Raw genomic sequence first — 14,626 nt, forward strand, 5'->3', positions numbered from 1 at the left:
TGCTCATGCTCATTCAGTTTCTTGGACTCATAGCATATCACTTATCCCTTCTGCATAAGGTCTCCACTAAGCCCGCTCTTACAAGCATCTATACATACTACAAACTCTTTAACCAAATCTGTAATCTTTAATACTGGAGCATTTGTCGAAAACTACTTCAACTTCTCAAAACTGGCTGCACACTCTTGTATCCATTCAAACTTCTTACTTTTCATTTGTAATGATGTAATGGGATATGCAATGCATGAGAAGTTCATGATGAACCTCCTGTAGTAACCTGCTAAGCCCATGAATGATCTGACTTCATCCACATTTCTAGGAGCTGCACACTCCATGATAGCCTTTATCTTCTTTGGATCTACTGCTATGCATTCTTGGAAACAACATGTACTAAGTAGTGTACTTTTGTCTGAAAGAAAATTTTCTTGCTAAGATTAACATACAATTGATTCTCTCTTAGCAATCTCAATACTACTACTAAATGTTCGGCACGCTCTTCCTCATTTTTAGAATATATCAAGATGTCATCAATGAATACAGTAAAAAACTTGTCCATATAAGGACACACCACACTGTTGGCCCCCACTTTTGTACCTATTTACACCTACTAATCTACTATTCCTATCGACATTTACCTCCCTTTTCTCCTTTTGTACTGCACAATCACTATCAAACTATGCCATTTTTCAAGTGGAGGTAGAATATTTACTTACTTCTATTTTCGTATGATTTTGATTAGGTTTGAGTAGTTATTATGAGCTCATATCTATTGGACTAACTTTGACTGATCATTATTTGAACTTGTAGACCATGAAACATTTAGACAAGTAGCAGAGGTTTTAGCATTCGGGTGGATAGTACACGATGATGGACAACTCATTAAGCAACTTGTTACAAGTCTAAAATTTTGTACTCAATTTTGCACTATGATTTTGCACCTTATTTTGGCAACTGATATTTAGAGTATATTCTGGATGTTCCAGGGAAAATCTCCTTCTACTAAAATAGGAGAACAATTTTGTCAATCTCGAAATGTTCCAGACTAACTTAGTCTGGGATCCACCTGAATATCAATTACAAAGATTTTATGTAATAATTTAGTTTTGATCATATCTATTTTCATTTTTTGGTCAAATTGGTAAGAGATACTTTCCATCGGTCGACCTTTTTAAGGCCCGATGTGCTCTGTATCTAAGATAGTGAGAAAGGAGTAATAGAATAGATTGCTGATTAGTTTTTATGCCAGTGTGCTTTGCTTAGGAGACAATATATTGATGTATATGACATTTGAATCTGCATTTTTAACTTCAATATAATTTTGATCCAGAATTAAATCTTCTGTGAGTATCATGGTTTTTCCTTAGTTTCTAGTAGTATTGAATTAATTTAAACTTGCTCCAGGAGTGGCAAGGGCCCACCATCACTTGGAAACACATTCTATACTTAGTATAGATCATAGGAATTATATTTGATCATCCTTTGGTAGTGTGAATCTTGTTTAGATTTCAGAATCACTATTTTCATTTCATGCTTAAAATCTTTACCCTGTTTCATAACTCTGAACCAAATGTAATATATTTCATTCCTCAAATCTGTAAAGACCGACAAGGATTTCATTGAGTAATGATTCTTGACATATGAATGGTCCTTTTAATATGGTTTCATGTCACAGTGTTTAAGGAATGATTTTAATTTGGAAAGGTACAGGGATTGACCATTATATTTTAAGTCTCAAAATAAATTTTATGTTTTGTTCGTTTTTAATCCTGTAGCATTATGCTTATATGAAAAATGCTCATGATAGTGAAGTTTGAATTTTTTGATTCTGAACTTAACATAGATAGAAAAGGATTGAATTGAGATTAAAGTTTAATACTTATCATGCAAGGTTTTCTGAGTTGGTTGTAATAGCCTTAGTCCGGAATGAGTGGTTGAATTTATGAGTTAAGAACAATTAACGTGGAATTAAATAGAGTTAATGTGAATTTAGTTTTTAATATGGAAAGTTATGACTTCATATGTCCTGGGATCTAGGCCCAACTTAGTTAGACATTTCCTATTTTCTTAGCATAAGAATATGTTAGCTGAGTGTCACTTTTGTTTAGATTAAATTTGGTACGAATTTGGTTCTATAATAAATGCATGAATACAGTGTGAGTTTGGGTTATGTGTGATTTCCATCATTTCGAAAAATTTAAGATTTCTGAGTGATTTGTCTCTATTGAATTGAAGATTTCCTTATGGAGGATTTCTGAGTGGTGAACTGTAGTAATTTGTGATAAGTTTTTCTTAGGTGGTGATTAGAATCTTTTAATTTAAGCAATAACTTCTCCTTTGTTTACATCATGATTAGTAAAGCCAACATTGATATCATGGTTCATTTTATACAATAGTTGGGTTATTTAAATAATGATTGGCATTCTTTTACAACAGTGATCCATATTACTTGAACTGTAAATTCTGAAGCAGCTTGCATAATGGATTTGCATCAATTTGTTTGAATGTTTCATTTATGAGTGTATTCTTAAGACATCTAAGTTATTATTGAAATTTTATATAAGATAAAGATTGGATTTAATAGGTTTCTTCACTTCAACTTGTGGTGTTTATGAAAAGGAGGAATTAAGCATTATGTACTTAATTTTGGATCCTGAATCGAAATGCAGTGTGATTCAAAGATTATGATCCCTGGTCGATGATTTAATTTAGGGGACTTAAAAAAACAAATAAAACTCCTAACATTTTTGTCATCGTTGCCGGGAAGTTGCAAATGGTCCAGGTAACAATTTGTGTTTTTGAGTTCGCGAGTGTTGAAGATTTTGCAGGATAGGCAGAGGGCGGGGAGTGTACTATAAGATGTGATTGAAGAGCCACATATCCACTATGGTGGGGTTGCCCCAAAGTCTAGTTGTTTCTAATGAATCTTTATAGTATTCTCTTTTCTTATGTGTAGAAGTAGAAGTAGGCCTAGGGATAAAAAGGGTAGGTTTATTTCAAATACACAATCATTTTAAGGACTGTTTGGTCCCACGAAACACCCCCAACTAATCCAGTTAATCATTATACAAATATCAAAGAGGGAGGAGGCCCCAACAACAAGGTTGCATCAACAAAATAAATACTGATGCAAAATAGGCCCGAACAACCACCAATTGTACCAGAGCAGGTGAAAACTATTCTAGGAACCACAGTGGGCACAAGACCGGTGCTAATTCCACAGTGGGAATCAATAGCCAGAAGACCTCACAGGGATCTAGGGCTTGGTAACATCAAGATCAACCTAGTTGAATCTTCTTCTAGTCGAACCACTACACCAAAGACTACTGCTGAACCTATATTAAAAATGGCTAACAATGGAGGAGGCGAGGAAAACATAAACAATGGGGAAAATCCTAGAGATAATGACATAGTACACACCTTATTCGGAGGAAACAATGAATGGAGGGATGGACCAAGAGGAGGTCCTAAGGAGCAAGAAGATAATGCAGAATCAACTTTCAAATTTCCTATTTTGAACATTACCAGAAATATTACCATGAAGAATATACCCTTGGCATCACTTCCACTTTTTCATGGTATGTCTTCTAAAGGCCCTTACACATTTTTATTTGAATTTGATATTCTTTGTAGAAGCTATAATTATTATGATGATGCATAAAAACTGAAATTATTCCCTGCCACCCTAAAAGATTCAGCCCTAAGATGGTTCATGAGCCTAGGAGAACATACCATTTAATCTTGGGATGATATCAAATATGTATTCCTTAAGAAATACCAAGGATATTGTAAAAGTAAAGATGTTAACGATATCTTTAGGATGTAACAGTCGGAAGATTAAAGTTTGGAGGAATATCTGGAAAGATTCCTCTATAACTATCACAAGTCAGGCATGGGAAATTTGGATGAGAAAAATATTAGGACTATCTTTTTGAAGGGGTTAAGGGAAAAGTGCATTGAAACACTTAATCTTCTAGGTTCCAGGGATATTTATAAAATTCCTTTTGCTAAAATAGTTGAACTATTTCAAACTTATTCGATAAGCCAAGCGAAGGTAGGAAAAAGAACCTGGGACAATTCAAGGGATTATGTGACTAAGAATTCAAAATCTGTACAAAATGTTGTCACTAGGGTCAAGTTGGGAAACATTGTAGAAAAATTTAAAACAAAAATCTTAAACACCATCAATGACCAACTCGATACTTTAAAAATCAAAAGAAAACAAGAAGAGGAAAAAGCTGCTTTGGCAATTTTCTGTCCTAAATGTATGCATACACATCTTGAAAGGGAATGTCCTATTAATATGGTTGAGGCCTGTGGAATTTTCACACGAGAACATACCACTGATCAATGCCCATCCCTTCCTAGTCTACAAGCCATTTTCAGAGGAGGTGCTGAAACTAATGATTTACCACAAGTTAATAGGAAGCCAACATGGAAAGGGTCAAACCAAAATATTTTTTAAGAACCTAATTTACAAGGATTTCCCCAAAATCAGTCTTGGAAGTCTCAATCGTCATACCCTCCATGGCCTCCAAAACCACCTCAAAAATAACCTTGGAACCAGGGCTGGAGAGGAAAATTTTATGGGAACGTATTCCAACCACAAAATCAACCATGTTCCCAGTATCAATGCACACCTAATATACCTTATGCATCCAACATTCCACCATTTAAGAAGGCATATAATCTAGCCTATGTTTAGCAACCCTCATTGCCACCACCTCCATTACAACAACTCCTACCTCTACCTTCGAGCTCTAATTCACCCCCACAACATGCATCCCAAACATTTAATTCACCTCGAACAACTCAATTTCTTGCACAACCTATCACTAACCCCAATAATAGACCTCCACAACTTGTGCAAAACATTGAATTACAACCTTTCCCTACATATGTTATTACTGCTGTCCCTGTTAATTAAATTCAATTAAGATTAGGGAAAACAATCAATAAAGAGAAATCAGATGTACTCATTCAAGAGGAAATTCACCAACAAACGGAAAACCAAAAAAATAGTGAACTAGAAGAACCAAGGGAGCCTCCTTAATTGTAAATATTTCTTGTTAAGAAAACTGAAACTCCCTTGGAATATGATATTGAATATGAATTAAGGAATGCTTGTATAAAAATACCCCTATTACAAGCTATTAGAGACATTCCTATTTATACCAAGATCATCAAGGATCTCTGCATCAAGAAGCCAGGAAGGAAGGGACATAAAAATAAGAATGTTAAAATAATGAGTTAAATGACAAGGATGATATCTGATTTTCCACTCAAGTATAATGATCCAGAGAAACCTGTAGTTATAAAAGAAATCAATGGAACTCTTTTAACAAACACCCTTTTAGATTTAGGAGCAGCCATTAATGCTATGAAAATTGATACTATGACACTATTACAACTACAAGCATTTAAGCCTACACCGATAGTACTAGAATTGACAGATAAATCCATTGTCAAACCCATGGGGATCTGTTGTGCTATTCAACAACCCCCCATTTATTAATGACAATAGTTAATATTACGTTAATAAATGGGGACCCTTTAAAAAATCCACTCAAAAAACAAAACTTAGCATTTAGGCATTTCTTTTATTTTTGGAATAAAGAAAGATATCAATCAAACCCCCCCTTTTTTTCTAGAGAATTACTAAATGCTTACCTTCCCACATACAACATGATTAAGCACCATCAAAAGACCTTTATAACCCTCCAAATCAAGTAAAATGATTGAAAAAGGACTCTATGCTCGAAACTATCATAATTCTGACATAAACTAAGTCCTTAAGATTTTTCTTCAAAAAGCTTAGTCTCGCATCGCATGTCGCCATTCATAAAGGACCCGCCTTAAAAAGGTTATTTCGAAACATGCGAGATACGAAATTGTGATGGCATTATAACCTTTATCGCATCACATTTCGGGAATTCAAATGAACACCGAAAACTTACCACCAGCCGATATTACGAAACGCGATCAAGACTTGGACCCACTCAAATATATCATAAATAAATGTTTTAGGTCCACCACTCATTAAAAAATGTCTTTTACATAGAAAAACCTGGCAAGTAGAAACGTTTTGAAATGATTAATGAGCGGTTCACATCTCGCATCTCGCAGAAACACAACAGAAGGTAAGAAAGGTGAAAAGGAATAATGTGCTATTGTGATCTGCGATATTGCTTCGCAAATCGCATAATCACCATCATCACAGTTCAAAGGCTTGCCACCCTAGAAGCTTTCTTCCCATTTTACGATGAAGACATTTATGAGCATTAAAGCTAAGGGATAGTGAAGCATTAGTGGGCATTTAGTAATAGATAACTACATTTATGTGTGAAAATCCAATTAGCGTTATATGATATCTTGTTACGTGCGTTTGAATCAAACTCCTTTTATCACCTTTACAAGTTATCTGCTGATGAACCTCATCATTGGGTAATTATATGGGCCTTAATTCACCTCCTAGCTTAGTCAAACCAACTATTCTCACAACTTATTGCATACTTTTGATTATATTTTGTTTATGAGATGAGTTAGAGTTAGATATTTTGCTTTGTGGTCTAATGTGCATTTAATGCAGGATTAAAGGATAAAAGCAAGGAATTTTGGCAAAGACCTTAGTCAAAACTTGAATGGGACAAGGGAGATGAATTTTAGGAGGTAAATCCTCCTCATTTACTACCCCTCCCTTTGAATATTCCTCCATCAGCTCGGAGTGAAAACAACCAAATCATGAGGACTAGAAGGCAACCGAGCAAGTGAAAGTCAAAGCACCAGTTTATCTCGTGTTTGGGAGCTGAGCCTCCTTAATTTTAAGGAAGTCATTGGAGACTTCAGATGTATAAGTAGAGAGGCCTAGGACCTCAGTAGGATTCAAATTTTTGATTATAAAACTCTACTCTATTTTCAAGCTACAAGACTTGTGACAGTTTTTGATGTAATCCATGGTTTTGATAATAAGAATGAGTTCTGTTTTGAGCCAGCACTGAGTTAAGTCAGAGGGTTGAAGCTCTTGGGTTAGGGCCCAACCCTAGCAGCCAAGGCTCCTCTTTATTTTACATGTATGCTAGCATAGGTTCATGGTTTAATTGTTCATTTGCTTAAGTAGTGGCATTTCCATTACAACAATGTAGAGTAGATTGGTTGTGTTTTAGTTTTCTTCCATTTGTGCCTTCTTTCATTTTTTTTGGTTAGAAAAGAGAAAAAGATCCCCATAAGGTTGTCAGCAGGTGTCTCGGCCTCACCTCCTCCCTCTAGGACCATGACTTGAGGAAGATACCCTTCAGCAACCCGAAAAACACATATTTCTAGTTCTTGCATGAGCTTTGGAGTTTTTTGTCTTGATTCAGTACTTGGTTCATTTCATCTTCATATTTTCCCATCACTCTCTTTCTGTAATAAGATCTCACTCATATTCTCATTTCCTTTAGCACTTTCTTCATGCATAATATATGCAGAAGCTAATAAATCAGATATTAATCAGATTATACCCATGGATTTCCTTACCATCCGATCCACAACAAACTTGACCAATCACCGTCAATTGCGTGTCGCATAACTGATGTATTCATTTCAATGTTTGACTTTAGGTGCTTCAAATCTCCATTGTCGATTTGTTTTTCTTGATATAATGGCTATCGCATCACCTGCTCGTCAACTAGCTTGGCCGAACTCCACCATTGATCAATCCCACATGATCTAACGACTATTTCATGTGCAATCTCTCGTGAAGTATTGCACGACCAATATCAGATCGAGATCGCGTGAGAAGAGTGGTTTTCCCATGCTACGTGTCACTCACTTAGGCTGATCATGTGAAATTTAGGAATATCACTTATAGCTCTTAGGGCATGCAAGATATTGCTTACCATCTATGAAGACCGCTCCATCGTGTCACCCACTCGCCAACTAGCTTGGATAATCTCCACTATTGATCAATATTGCATGATCTAATGGCTATCACGCAATCTTGTGTGAAGTCTTGCACAACAGATATCCAACTGAGAGCACGTGAGAAAAGTGGTTTTCTCGTGCTACATGTCACCCACTTAGGCTAATCACGTGAAATTTAGGAATTTTGCTTACAACTTTTAGGGCACGCGAGATACTGCTTACCACCTACAAAGGCCGCTCCATCATTCTGCACAGTTTCCACCATTCTGTCAACACGTGACTTGATGTGATCCATCCATCTATTAACATAATCTCCTGCGATAATATCTCTGCCACTCATCTTCTGTTAATCCGACTGATTGAACGGTTCCTGTGAACTACTGCTTCATTACTTCTTCCTTTCACTGATTTCGATCTTTGATTGCTCTTCAGCTTGACTCCTTCCGAACTTTGTTCAACATATTATTTAAACGATGCCACTCCCGAGATTTGATTTGGTTAGTCAATCACACTCCAACTCTGTCCGATCATCGTAATACTCCTCTGAGCACTGTTCTCTCTCTTGGATTCTTTTTCAATTCCCTGCACACTTATGTTATGCAGAATTACTCTAATCCAAACACAGTTTATAATTCAATTACTCAACACACACCACACTATCCAAACACTCCATAGACCTTCTAGCCATCCTTAACCACCTTCCATCCACCTGTCACATCCACAAGAACAATTAAATTGCATTCTTGATTTTACCAAAACAACCAAAAAAGCGAAAACAAATTTAGTTTAGTTTCCTTGCTTACACATTAGTATGGTTTGCTTACACATTAGTATGGTTTGATGCTCTTTACTTCTGTAACTTAGATAGTAGCATTAGGTTAGTGTTGATTTAACAATTCTGCTTAGCATAGCTGTTTAAAATGTTAATTAGGATATGGTGTGATTTAGCATTACATGTTGTTTTCTTCATTACTGCAGTAAAGTATCTCTTTAGAATAGATTTGTTCTTATTCCATCAAAGAATCAAGCTTCTTCTGACTCTATAGAAGTCTGGCTTGGAACCCTTGGGGTCTCTCGCCAGATGAACAGTGAAAACATGCAGGACCTTTACTTTTACTTGTGCATATATCACTGTCACCTCCAAGTTTATATGAACCCCGGGTTGATAAGTAAAGCTAGTAGCCTAGGAGTTGCAACATCCTTGCTACAACACTAGCGCTCATCACTTTTTGGCATCGTTTCTGGGGAGGTGTCTGAGTAGAATGTGATTACTGCTTTCTTTTCTTCTATTTCTAGTCTTCAATTTTTTGCCATTAGTTTATTTCTGCAAAATTAATCTAGTAGCTTCCTTTATTTTAGTTGTCATTATCTACTTTCCTTTCCTAGTTTATTAATTTATTTTTACTTTTTGCAAAAACCAAAAAATATTTTCATTAGGCATATTTAATTTCAAAAGTAGAAAATTGCATTGCATTATAGTTTTCATTCAATCATAAAAACAAAAACAAAATTCTCCAACACCAACCCACCCCCACATTTGATCACATGGTGCAGTAAGAGCCATATCAACATTCACATTTGCAGGTAGAAGAAGAATATAACAAAGAATGTAGAAGAAATTGATGGCGATGATGACGATGAGGAAGATCCTATCGGATTTCCCATTCAAGATACTGGTGGAAGTGTGCACATGAAGAACATCACCTCCATATTTTCTTCCAAAATTTCGTGGTCTAAGGTCAGAGGATCCGTAAACCTTTCTCTTTGAATTTGAGATTGTTTGTAGATCTTATGGTTACTTATTAAAAACTAAAAAAATGAGATTATTTCCAGAAACATTGAAGGATAGAGCTCTTAAATGGTTCATGAGTTTAGGGACTATTTCAATAAGATCATGGAATGATATGCAAAAGTTATTCCTAGAAAGATATAAAGATCATGATCTTAAAGAAGAAATATTTAGAATGAATCAAAGAGAAAATGAGAGTTTAGAGGATCTAATAGAGAGGTTCATGTATAATCTTAAGAGGGAAAAACTACATCATTTAGGATCCAACACACTAAGAACCCTCTTACTTAGAACAATTAGGGATGAGTCGATTGATCTCCTTAATCTCATAAGTAGAGGTGATGTATATCAATTATCATTTGAGGAAATTTGTGAAACATGCAAACACATATCAAGAGGAAAAGCAAGAGTAGGTAAATCAGCATCAAGCTTGGTAAGTCAAGCTAAACTTGGAAATTGTTTTGATGATTTTAAAACAAAAAATCTTAGCAATCTAACAAAACAAGTGGAAATGTTAAGAATACAAGATGAAGGAAAAGAAAATGCTGATATTTGTGTTGCAGAATCACATGATGTTAAACATTGTCCATTATCACCAAGGTTGAAGGAAGTTTACGAAGAGGGAAATTAAGCAAGTCAATTGTCAATACAACAATGTTATGTAGTCCAAGAGGACCATGGTAGCCTATTCAGCTTGATATGATGCAAGAGCCTAATTCACAATTTCAAGCTTATGCACATCCACCTAAAAATAATTGGAACACACCCTTTCCTTGGAAACATTGGCCATCTCAACCCCAAAACCAATCTTGGCAACAAGGTTGGCAAGGAAATTATGGGAGCCATCCACAATATCCTTAGTATTTTCCTCAATATCCTCCATACCAAACTCCATGTTCTCCTTACCAACCCAATCCACATCCATCTCAAATATACACTCCCACTCAACTACCTATACCACCATTCCCAAGCCCACACATTGAAGTAGGTCAGCTCACTTACAATGCTGAGGTACAACACTTCCAAACATCTCCTCTTGAGATCAATGGTATTCACCATAGTTGAGGAAGAGTATTGCGAAAAAGAGATCATCTTGATACCATTGAAGGACCATATCCAAAAGAAGAAGATTCAAATAAGAAGACCATAAAACCATGGGATACGGTTGATGAAGGGTAGACATAAAAATCAGAGATCAAGAGAACTCCCTCATGGTTACCATCAAATCCTCCATGTATTCAAGAGAGAAATCAACAAAAAGAGGAAGATTTGAAGGTCATGGTAGAAGAAGACATGAAGAATGATCCAGATCAGCAAAAGGACCAAGGACATCACAACCATATTGAAATATGGTTCCAGAAAGTCACTAAGTTGCAACATCACTCTCTTCCTCAACTATGCTTGATCCTTTCAAAGTCAAATCATTTGGTCTTTGAAATTCAGGTACATGTCAACGCATACATTTGAAGCCTCCACATCATTTTGTCTATCATCTTGATGTGCACATGGCTCCATTGGAAGTATTCTTATACTTGGAAGTGATTTTTTTCAAGTAGGGTAGGGTAGAAGAAAAAAAAAAGTGAAAAATAAGAGAAAAAATAAAAATCTCAGGTGAAAACCTCCTTTGAGGCACCTCAGATTGGCTCATTGATTGAAAAGCTCCATGAGATAGTCAATGGGTTGGGAAAAAAGAAAAAAGAGAAAAAATAAAAGTTCCTAGGTGAAAACCTCCTTTGAGGCGCCTAGGCAGACCTACTAGTTGAAAATATCATTAAGGCGGCTAGTAGGCCTAGAAGAAAAATAAATAAATAAAATAAATCCTTGCTCCATGCATCTCTTTGATAAATGCAGGTACTCTCCAACACTTGCAAGCAACAAGAACAAGTTGGTACCAAAAGGAAAATTGGTCAAGCCTAGTTAAAAGAAGTCAAATTTGACTTTCTCCTACTTCGCTCAAATGCTCCAACAAGGCCAAGGCCATGTCATTCGATAACCCTCATCTATTTTCACCATCCACCCATCATTCTCAAGATTCTACCACTCATTTTTCTCGCTGTCCTAAAAAACTATAGGATGCTTTGTTTTACTAAAGGATACAAAAATACATAGAAAAGAAATTTGTTTTTTCCATAACTTGAAAACCATCCATCCATTTGCCAAGATGTTTTAGGGGGAGATGCATATGGATGATGGTAACATGCTCAATAATTTTCAGAAAATTCTAGTGCATGGTTTCCAAGAAATTGGTCTCCATCACCTTCAACCATTTTTAGATTTTCTTGAGATCCATTTAGACTTTCTATCTAGGATGAATCTGCCTACAGGTGAAGAAGGAATGGTGGATGACCAGTTACCAGACAAGCATTTGTTTTCTATTTCAGTTCTCTTCCCATGGTTTGTTGATATAGAAAACTATTTGGTATCAGTACATTTTCCACCAAACTTGCCCTCCAAAGAAAAGAGCAAGATAGTCAGGAAAAGTGCCCCCTTCACTTGGAATGGGGAAAATATTTTCAAATTTGGCCTAGATCAAATCTTGAGAAGGTGTGTAAGGGAAGAGGAAGTTTTTGACATCCTTCTGACTTTTCATGATGGGACTTGTGGAGGTTACTTTGTAGCAAAGTGGACAACATTCAAAGTGTTACAAGCGGGCTATTATTGGCCCACTCTTCATTAGGATGTGAAAAAGTACATTAGTCAGTGTGATCGGTGACAGAGGATGGGAAAGCCTACTTCAAGAGATGAAATGCCTCTACAACCTCAAGTGACTTTTGAGCCATTTGACAAGTGGAGCATGGACTTCATTGGGCCTATCAACCCTCATTCAAAGCAAAACAATACATTATTGTGTGCATTGATTATTTGACTAAGTGGGCTGAAACCAAGGCGATTAAGGCAACAACAGAAGAGAAGGTGGCTGAGTTCCTAAGGGAGAATTTATTATACAAATTTGGGTACCATAGAGATATTTAGTCACAAACACTTGCAAAAGCCAAGAAACCATCAACAGACATCACAGGAGGAAGAAGAATGACCATGCATCAAATAAACAACGCAACATCTCTGATCTTTGACAACTGTAGCATGGCATCGAGATCACAGGTAAGTATCCCGCTCTCTCACTCATATGCATCATTTGATCAAAATTTGTAAGGGTTACAAGGTAGTTGGTTTATAAGTGAAAAGGTGGCTAGTTAACTTGGCCACCTTCGTTTAGTCATCACATACAAAACTGGGTGTCCTCTCACACGTGGCTGCAGTCAACTCAAAGATAGAGGAGGAGTAGGACAAGAAGTGGTTAACTATGGATCTACGAGGTGGGAGCTGATTACGAGGAGTGGGAATGATGAGGTAGTAGTGGGGACCAATGGTCCAAAAATGACAACGTACCTCTGCTGCCAGCACACCACCTCACCTTGAAAATCCATGAAGGGAAACAAAACATCATTTGAATGCATTCATGCATTCCACCTCCTCGAAACTCCCTCACTCAAGTCACTCTCATAACTCTGGCCACCCACTCTCATAATCATACCCTATTTCTTGATGTAATCACTCATAGACTCCAACAACAAAGTAAAGGAAGGGAATTCCAAACAATTGGCTCACCATGGGTTGATCAAGATCCTCATTGAGGATGACCTCCAAAACCTTAGGATCCCTATAACGTGGTAAGTCTTCAGAGACTTACCAGCAAAGGATGACATCAAAACCGTCACCTATGATGTTAGTCCTTCTGTTAGTGAGGAGGAGAGAAAACAAGAAGAAGAAGATACAGAGCTAGATGGGATGAGATGGATGAAGAAGAAACTAATACAAAGGAACATGATGAAGTAGAAGAAGAAGGGGGAGAAGAGAATGAGGATGATGTTGAAACAGAGGAGGAAATGAAGGAAGAAACTGATGGAGATGAGAAAGAACAACAAGAGGAAGAAGATAAGAAAAACAGAGAGGAAGAGGGCATTGAAACAGAAGGGAAGAACACAAGGAGGAGTCACCTAGGGTGTCTCCAGAGGCCCCTGAGAGGAAGGCAACAACTGCCCTCACTGCTCTCAACACCCCAGTCAAGAAAAAAGGGAAAAGAAGCAGGAAAACCCCTCTATATTTCAGAACAAGAATCAAACAAGGGAAGCCATAAATATCAACAAAAATCCCTACTGAGATTGAAGATTCCCCTACACCAAGAGACAAAATGCCTTCCCCTAAGTCACCAATCACCTATTAAAGGAGGCCTAGTACCATATCAACTTCCTTAAATGGTAAGGCCATCCTATAGGATCCACAACAAAAACTACAGGAAGAACATAAATTGGAAAGCAAGGTAGGGGAGCAGCATGAAACAAAAGAGGAATACCCCGAGACAAAGAACCAAGTCCCTAACCTAACGTAGACTCCTACTACTAGTTTATTGAAGGAGGTAGGGTGATACCTCAAAAAAGGGTGGAAGACATTGGGCACATGGAAGAGAAGCTCAAGGAAATGGGCAAAGAGCTAAGTGGCTTAAGGGATAGAGAAGCAATAATGAGAGATCAACTTGAGAGGGAAAATGCATGGTTGAGAGGATAGCTGCAGGAAAGGGAAAACCAACTAGCATGTATGGCCAGCCTCTCCTTGGAGGCCATCTAGTGTAGGATGCCAGCTAAATCCTATGCTCTTTACCTCAAAGAACAATGGCTGCAATTTTAGATTAAAACACTAGCATGAAGGGGCACCATGCCATTTTAGGACTACATGAAGTTTATTGATCCTTGTGATCAAAGTACACTATAAGATATGGCTAAAATGGCAGAGTTTTACTTACACAACATGGCCCTCACAGACATGAATGTTTGGGATCCTAATGCCGATCTAGGATATATACAATTAATGGCTTTGACATCATGGATGAGCTATGAGGAGTCAAGGGCCGCAGAGATGAAAAGAATATTGGCCAGAGAG

The sequence above is a fragment of the Pinus tabuliformis genome, chromosome 3_1 (genome assembly GCF_031772625.1).
Source record: "Pinus tabuliformis cultivar Carrire ecotype Pingquan chromosome 3_1, CPIR1, whole genome shotgun sequence".
NCBI lineage: Eukaryota > Viridiplantae > Streptophyta > Pinopsida > Pinales > Pinaceae > Pinus > Pinus tabuliformis.